The 9,545-nt window shown below is 38.9% G+C and overlaps 1 pseudogene; it reads right to left on the reverse strand.

Moving 5' to 3' along the window:
* Positions 1–7,172: 7,172 nt before the first annotated feature.
* LOC144714821 (protein SMALL AUXIN UP-REGULATED RNA 16 pseudogene) lies at positions 7,173–8,579 on the reverse strand (annotated as a pseudogene).
* Between the last annotated feature and the right edge of the window lie 966 nt (positions 8,580–9,545).

A 9,545-nucleotide genomic window follows, 5' to 3' on the forward strand; every position in this document is an offset into this window, starting at 1 on the left:
GGAATTTAATAAAAACATATTTACTTTGAACTATATCATTTGACAATTAATAAGACTTATGTGCGCGATCCTCTAGGCACACATCCTACTATTTTATTAACTCCATATGCCACCCATAAAAAATATTTTATTTTAATGTATCATTTGACATTTAATAAACATTATGTTTGTAATCCTCCACATCCACATCCTACCCTTTTTAAAACCCTTGTGTGATCCACTACACCCATATATTATGGTACTGAATAACTCCATAAGACCAGAAAATTAGCTTGAATAAATAATTAAATATTTAAAAAATATCAACTAAGTTATCATATAATGCTTTAACATGATTTATAAGACAAGTCGCCAACCCATGAGTTTGCAAGCTTGACCACATGCTCTAGAAGGTAAAGGGGGTTCGTCAACCCTTTTTCACAAGCTTTCTATCATTAGTTACAATTTTTTATAATCCCCTCATTTGTGAGGCAACCTTAGAATTACTTAAGTTATGGCTAGATGTCCAATGATAATCCATTATTCTTGGTAGGACCAATGAATTTAGAAAGTATTGGAGGAATCTTTCTTTTATATTTGCAATACGTTGGCCAGTGACCGTTTCAAATTATCTTACTAGAGTTAGTCTTCCCTTGGCTGCTGAATGACCTTTGCGGAGTTATTTCTACATCCGATTTACCCATGTTTCAATCATGCAATCAAAACCCACATGCCATAATAAAAACACAATCATACATTCATATGATGTCTTTGGTGTCTCATGTCTATGAAAAATTATACAACCTTGATGTGAACCTGCCAAGTTTAATTGGAGGTATTAGAAAATATTTGGAGTTCATAAACTAAAATTGGGGCCATAATATATCATTTTAAGGATATTTTTATTTGACTTAATTTATTAATATTTTCATGCTTAGTACATGGTCGGTAAGAGTCAAATCCATGGGGAACATGTACTAACAGAGAAAATTTGGGTTAAATATATTTTATAATATTTTTGAGGTATTTATATCTATTTTATATTTTATCTATTTTGGAGAACGTAATTTTACTTAAAAAAGTAAAACATGTTAAAACTATTATGAATTAGTCAAATAAAAATCTATTTTATGTTTATATTATTATAATTTAATATGATTTCTAGGAAATGGGGGAAACTTTTCGGAATTTTAATGGTGAAAAAATAATTTAAAACTATGAAATTAGTTTTTGGTCATATCGGTTCAAATAGGTCAGTTTAGTAAATTCAAATGGATTGATTTAGTTTGAGCTAGTCAGTTCAGGTTGAATTGGTTGATTTGGTTTGAACCGGCTGTACATAGTCGGCCTGTTTGAAATGTTTGATCCAGTTCAAGTTGGTCTGTTTGGTTCAGTTCAAATGGTCAGACTGAGTCAACCAATTATATTGGTCGTTCAACCCATTGCACTTGGTCACTTTGATCGGTGACTAGATCAGCCACTAGTTGCGGGTGTTGTGGGTGGCGGTTGGCGGTGACTAGAAACTACTGGTGGTGGTGAGCGGTGATGTTGAGCAATACATTAGAATGGTTGTAAATTGAGCTAAATATTGAATTATGGACAAAATTTACCATGGTAGAAAGCTTTTCTTGTAGGTTATCATCTATGACATAGCTGAAATGAAGATAAAATTGAAATGACAAATATAAGAGATCACACATACCTTGTTGTCACTTCATGCAAGGTCTGTGGTTTTTTTTGTCCAATAATCTTGATCAAACCTGAACCCTCTATTACGCACCATTGTAGAACAGGAAGGGATCTAACAAATCTGGTGCACAAGGCTGCCAACAACAAGTTGGAAGAAGAAATCCAATATGGGTTACAAAGAGAGGGGAAATCACTGTAAATATATGTGCCTTTACTCTTCGAGCCTTTAGATTTAGTTTTAGGGTCCATATGATGCCATTGTGTAGATAGATAGGATGGGCGAATCACAAAGAGATTGATGTCTGAGTGGCTGAAAGAGTTGGTTTTGGAAACTGAAGTACTGATATGAATAGGGGGGTTGAATCCCTCTCTATCAATCAGGTCAGAAATTTTTGCACTAGTCTTCAACAAGCCCCAACTTACCATCTAGAAAAAAATACTTATCCATGTTTATTTCTTTCATAACTTCTTGAATTCGTAACCTTCTTCTCTTAAAGTAAAACCTTTCATTGTAACCTCAGAAATTTACGTTGTCCCTCCATCGTAAACTCAGAACCTCTTTTTAGTTCTTTCAGAAACTTTCTAAATTCATGCTGACTTCTTCATCTTCAACTTCATTGACTTCATAACATGGATCTGAATCTTCATTAACGAAGTAACTTGAAGATGTATTTACTTCCTAACGTAAATCAGAACCCCATGATATGCTGACACAGTAGTAGATCAAGTACTGAATCCCTCTTATCAGGCTTCCTTTTTATCATATTTGAGAAATTATATCTCAACACAAGGCATTGTACCTATCCTAGATCCCCAAGTCTCCATGATCGTCAATTTTCACATCTATCTCTTTCTATTATTCTAATGTAACACTCTCGCTACATGCCTCATACTATCCCATTGCGCATACTATGTCAGATTAAGGAAAGGAATGGTACATACAATCGCAACGGAAGAGGTAAGGTTATTTTATTTGTTTCAAGAATAAAATTGCGGATAGATTCACATATATGTAACTTGATAGTCATCATTTTTTGATTGAGTGGCTCACAGGTCAGACCTCACAAGTTTGAATGCTAAATTTCTATTGTTTTCCTTATCGTTGCAGATCAACCTTCTGATTTAAATAATAAAATAAAGATATCAGTTTTTCGTTATGTGGACTTATAACTTATCTAAAAATAAAATTTTATGTGAAATATAATATAACCATCACTATGTCGTGTGAAAATCTCAATTTCAGGATTTTAACTTGTCGTCGGCAATTGATATTATTCAATAAATATATTCCAGTACTTACCTATGAATATTTAGCTAGTGATGAGTACGGATTGTCTCCAAAGGGAACAATGATTAAGGATTAAATTTTCTTACTATAGTGTTTATCAATATGAGAATATATAAAGATGAGAATTTAATAGGCGAGATAGTGATATCGAGTAAAAGGTTGTAAGTAACTATAATTCAAACTTACAATTAGGAAAGAAAAGAGGAAATAAAAGTAGACTTATGCAAAAATTTACATGGATGAGATAGAGAAGGTGTCGGATACGATAATGATCGAGTGAGTGAACAATATGATGACAGATAGACAAGATTATGGGGACGTAGGAGGTGGTGTGATAGTGAAAAGATGATAGTAAAATCTAAAAATGTTATCAACGATGTTGGGAAGAGCAACATAATGCGAAGACGCTTACCTTACTTCCTTATGTTATGCCAAGATCACAGCGATTTACGTGTGCCGGTAAGCTCCCCGCCTTCTCTAATACTTCTGACCACACACCAAGGCACCAAGAACACACTTGATGGATCTCAAAACTCACTATCTTTCAATCAGCTCACATGAATAGGAATCAAGTTCAAGATGAATTTCATAATGATCTAGGCCTCTATTTACAGATCAGAGGATATGGATTGAAAGATGAAGGGAATATGAAGCAACCCTGAAATTTCAGCTCAATCGGAGCTGTGGATCGTCGGATATCGCAGTTTGAATTTGGAGTATTGCTAGCCCTTGATTTTTTCTCTCTCCTCATCATCGGTGCTAATGCTTCCTCTTTTTCTGTTCGGTTGAACTATCAAATTGAGATTCTTCATCACATGGTCTTCCACACTCGTGCCTTTCAAAGACACCATGTGTACTTGCATGGGAAAAAGAAAATGTACTATAGTATATTATATTATTTAAATGTTCTAAGTTAATATCCTCGCAGCTGACGTGGCGCTGCATAAGTGCATGCCACATTAGCGACTTCCCCTTTCTAATCCAGTGAAAAATGGACATGTGCGTGCCACGTATACACGTGCATGCCACAGGTACATATGGTGCCATGCCGAGCTGCAACGTCGCACGACTGTCATTGTTGACCATTCCAAAGAGAGAGAAAAAGGAAAAAAGTCTTCATTTTAATCTTTCTGATTGGTCCACGCACACATTTATTGCGAAATAAAATGAACACTTTTTTTCTGATTGGTCAATGTCACTTGCGCCAGGAAAAGTCAAAAGGCAATTTCTTCAGTATTAAATGCAGTTATGGTATTGCTAATTGAGATGCCATAACAGCTTAGTTAAATGATTGGCTGATGCCAATCATTAATTGAGCTTAATGATTGGCTGTCACCAATCAATATACTTAGTCCTGATTCATTGCCGTTCAACGAATTGAACGCCGACACATGGCGTCACAAAATAAAGGACTTAAAATATATTTAAAAATTCCTACTTAGTTAAACAATGGCAAAAAAATACAAATAGTTTGACATAGAAAGATCATATCTTTAGGAATTTAAGGTCGAACAATTCTAGAAAAATCATATTCTGACTCAGAAAATTATATTCTTTCAGAATCTGTTGTCAGAAAAATCTCTAAAAACTACATAAAAATGCCAAAAATCCATAATATCATTCTAACATAAATTTAATCATTTTAATCTTAATAATACGCATATATAGTTCAATTAATGCAAAGAAACATGTAAATATGGTCAGATTAAGGTACGAAGAATGCATGTTATCATTGTGCCGTCACATTACTCCCACCCTTGATTGTGATCGTCACCTCGTACTTCCTTGAGCATCGGGGCCGGTTATTTATTAAAATAATTAGAATGTTAAAAAATTATAACTCTTTTTTCAAATGAAATGCAACCAGTTTTCAAATCTCCATATATTTCCTAGTTTCGTAAATATGGTTTCTTTGCTAATTGAACCGACATTTCTTTTCTCCTAAAGTCCTATCCAAAGTGATGCCATCGCTTGTTACACGCTCTTCCTTCTGGGGCTCATCCTCCGAATTTACTGTGCTGAATTTTCCATTAGTTGAGTTGTTCAATCAAGTATAATTTTTAAAGTGGATACTTCACAGTCATTCAAATCGAGCAATGCATCAAAGTTTCCACTCCATTTTCATTATGAAGATGTATCACGTGAAGATCTATTTCTCAAACTGAATCATGACAACATTAAGGAAGTTCCAAGATTATCTGAAGTATGATTAATACTATCTTTTAAAACAAAAAATAAAATTTGGCTATGGAGATTCTGTGCATCAGAGATTCATTACAACGAAAGGGGTCCATATGTCAAAGCGAGAAAGTCATTTGGATTGAGGGACAAAAAAACACTAGATGTGTCAGTGACTTTGCACAAGAAATCACTCTATAAGGGCTGGGAATGTAGCATTCTTGGTAAGAATATCAACACTAATGTCTTTGTTAGATTTCTGGTTGAAATATGGGAAAAACCTATTCGATTCTCATTGGAAACAGACTTTTGTGAATTCTCACTGTAACTAGAAGTTAATTTTAAGATCTTCAAGCATATGTGACGTTTCAATGTGACTATTGCAACTTCACCCAAGACAACAAATAAAAGTTTGCCACTGTGGAGTGGATTTTTCCAAAACAATGAGGGGGAAGTCAGCAGGACACTAGATAAGCTAATCTAGGAGAGCACAAACATAAATTTGAACTACAAAATATGAACTGAGATGAAATTTCTTATTATTATTTCTATCTTTGTTAAACATAAACGACATCATGACCTTTCTATATTATAATGTTTTGTAAACATAGTGTAAGAATGTGATAATTATGATTTATTTTTATATACATACACTTTTCTACGTTCTTCCATCTGAGAGGGATGGAAAAGTTGAAAATGATACTAGTAGGAGGACCCAAACTGCGAGGTTTTTTTTCAGAATAAATGTTTGTGAGACAAGTAGAAGCAGGGCAAGTATGACGTGATCTCAAAATTGGATTTTATGAAAAGAGCAATTCAGGTGTGGGCCTGCTGATGAAAAAATCAGTCTCCAAGGGTTAACGTCAACTAGGCCCACTCACTGCCCATGCTCTTCCACCAATTGTTTTTTAAACAGAGTTTCTAAAACAGGCGCGATCTTTCCGAAACCCCCTTTATAAATCTGGGTTTAATCCGCTATTCTCTCCTTCCAAACGCAGCAGGACAAGTTAAAGAACAAGCTATTGAAAGAGATAGAAAAAGAGATGTATGGAGAGAGATATCGAGATAGAAAGGAGAGCCATAAGGAGAGAGATGGAGATAGAAAAAAAGATGGATAGAGAGAAAGAGAGGGGAAATAATAGATAGATATAGAAAAAGAGAGGGATAGAAAGAGATTAAGAGCAATAAAAAATGTTCATATATACATGGTGGAGATATACTCTGAGAGAGAGAGAGAGAGAGAGAGAGAGAGAGAGAGAGAGAGAGAGAGAGAGAGAGAGAGAGAGAGAGAGAGAGAGAGAGAGAGAGAGAGAGAGAGAGAGAGAGAGAGAGAGAGAGAGAGAGAGAGAGAGAGAGAGAGAGAGAGAGAGAGAGAGAGAGAGAGAGAGAGAGAGAGAGAGAGAGAGAGAGAGAGAGAGAGAGAGAGAGAGAGAGAGAGAGAGAGAGAGAGAGAGAGAGAGAGAGAGAGAGAGAGAGAGAGAGAGAGAGAGAGAGAGAGAGAGAGAGAGAGAGAGAGAGAGAGAGAGAGAGAGAGAGAGAGAGAGAGAGAGAGAGAGAGAGAGAGAGAGAGAGAGAGAGAGAGAGAGAGAGAGAGAGAGAGAGAGAGAGAGAGAGAGAGAGAGAGAGAGAGAGAGAGAGAGAGAGAGAGAGAGAGAGAGAGAGAGAGAGAGAGAGAGAGAGAGAGAGAGAGAGAGAGAGAGAGAGAGAGAGAGAGAGAGAGAGAGAGAGAGAGAGAGAGAGAGAGAGAGAGAGAGAGAGAGAGAGAGAGAGAGAGAGAGAGAGAGAGAGAGAGAGAGGAGAGAGAGAGAGAGAGAGAGAGAGAGAGAGAGAGAGAGAGAGAGAGAGAGAGAGAGAGAGAGAGAGAGAGAGAGAGAGAGAGAGAGAGAGAGAGAGAGAGAGAGAGAGAGAGAGAGAGAGAGAGAGAGAGAGAGAGAGAGAGAGAGAGAGAGAGAGAGAGAGAGAGAGAGAGAGAGAGAGAGAGAGAGAGAGAGAGAGAGAGAGAGAGAGAGAGAGAGAGAGAGAGAGAGAGAGAGAGAGAGAGAGAGAGAGAGAGAGAGAGAGAGAGAGAGAGAGAGAGAGAGAGAGAGAGAGAGAGAGAGAGAGAGAGAGAGAGAGAGAGAGAGAGAGAGAGAGAGAGAGAGAGAGAGAGAGAGAGAGAGAGAGAGAGAGAGAGAGAGGGAGAGAGAGAGAGAGAGAGAAGGACATCATCCCCTGCGCGTGTTAGCTGAGGCTGAGGGCAGAGGTGAGAGAGAGAAAGAGGACCTCCTCGCAAGGAAGCGTGAGGCCACCCATGGCGTAATCGAAACCGAACTCCTCCTCTGCACAGCGGAGGAGGAATTGGAACTCGGGAGCGGAGAGGACGGAGATGGGGATGACGTATCGGGTCCTCGTCTCGCCCACGTAGACGGCGAAGTGACCCTTGGGCACGTCCGACGGTGTTTTGAAGCCCATCTTCCCCCGGCCGGAAGAGCATCTCTTCAGGAGCTGCTTCATCGAGGCCGCTTGCAACATCTTGCTGCTCCCCGTTGCCTTTCTCCACATCTTCTCTGGACCCTTGTCAAACCCTGAACTCCGCCCTTCTCCCTTTAACGAGACTACAACGAAGAGAGAATGAGAGACTTCTGTAAGCGGGGAATGTGGTGGAGAGGCAATGCTGTAGTATATTTAACGTGGAGTGGACTAATGGCATGGTGTATGATGTGGTTTTGTGGGCCTATGTAACTCTAAAGAGTTGCTCTCACTGATATTGATTGTTTACCCATACATGTTTTATAGATTTACCTCTCTTTCTGATCATCCATCTATGGATCTATCTTACTATCTTTCCATAAATCCATATCACTCACTATCCATCTATCCATCCATCTAGAAGATCTATCTATCCATCTATATAGGGTTAGTATCATGGTTCAGCCTAAACTTTTTCGAAAATTCGAGTTACAGCCCTAACTTTTTTTTCGCCGCGTCACAGCCCGAACTGCCCATTTGGTCCGCCGCTATAGCCCGGCCGTGACGTGGACTCGACGTGGCTGCCAGGTGGATTTCCGACGGAGTCCACGTAGGCGGAATCCACCTGGTAGACACGTGGAATCCACGTCATAACGCGATTTGAAGAAAGTGAGAAAGATAGGAACGATTAGTCCGTCCAATGTGAGTCACCCGGGAGAGAGCTCAGAAAGGTGGTGAAGGAGAAGGAGACGAGACGGTGGAGGAGGAAGAAAGGGCGTGAGAGAGAAGGGGCTTCCGCACTGATCAACACCTTCGGCCACAACGGCAACCACGTCGTCGCCCTCGCCCTCCTCGATCGGGTGAAGCGGCCGCCCGACTCTGTCGCGCTGACGGTCCTCACCTACAACACCGTCATCAACGCCTGCGCCCGGGCCACGGAGGTGCCCTGGGAGAAAGAGGAGATGGGCAAGGTAAATTCATGCTCTTCCATACCCATTTGCCCATTTGCGCTTGTTGTTCTAGGGTTCGTCGAAAAAGAGGATATGGGCAGAGAAGATGTTCTACGGACGTGCCTGGTTAGCTTGGGAGCGGCTGTTCTTGCTGTGGCTTTCTTGACCTTCTCCGTCAAGAAGATGATCGCCACTTATATCTTCGGAATCCTTGGAATCTCTGGGATTATGCTTCCGGATTGGGAGTATTTCGATCGTGATTTCTCTCAGTGGCTGACTCCCATGCCTGCTGATAGCCACTGTGGTACCATCGGCGCATTCGATCAGAGCTCTAGGTTTGATTGATCTTCAATTCTTCTTCCTCGTCGATTCTTTTCAGCTTTGATTGACAAGTGATTATGTTTTTGGCGGTGCGAGTTCTTCGATCCGTGGTTTTAGAGCGAATTTCTCTTGAATTTTGGGAGAGTTGGTTGTTCTAGAATCATGGTTTCTCAGGCGATATTTCGATCAATTGTTGAACTTCTCTATTTATTGGGTCTAAGATAAAATTTTGAACAATTTATTACATGCATGCTGAGATGAAGTGTGAATTGTCATGAAATTTTACTGATTCTTGGAACTGATTGGACGTGAGAGGACATTTTCAATGAATTTAATACTTTAAACGTGGATGGTGAAGTTCCAGTAATTTATCTGTGTTCTGGTGGCACATATGATGATTAACTACTGCATAATAGTTCTTATAAGTGTCATGTGACTAGATTCATAGCCCTTATGATCTGTGGATCTCTTTCTCTTCATCTGATGAATTTAATGATCTGATTAGAGTCACAATTTGCACCAATTCATTGATTTATCTACATTTTTGGTTCGAAAGATTCCCTCAATCTATCTATCGAAGGGAAATATAGAGATAATGACCTGATTAAAAAAAAAAAATCAGAAACTTACCTATCATTTTTAGTTGCCATTATCTTTCTCTATCAAGGTCTCTATCTCACAGTATTCTACTC

This window comes from Wolffia australiana, chromosome 18 (genome assembly GCF_029677425.1).
Source record: "Wolffia australiana isolate 7733 chromosome 18, ASM2967742v1".
NCBI lineage: Eukaryota > Viridiplantae > Streptophyta > Magnoliopsida > Alismatales > Araceae > Wolffia > Wolffia australiana.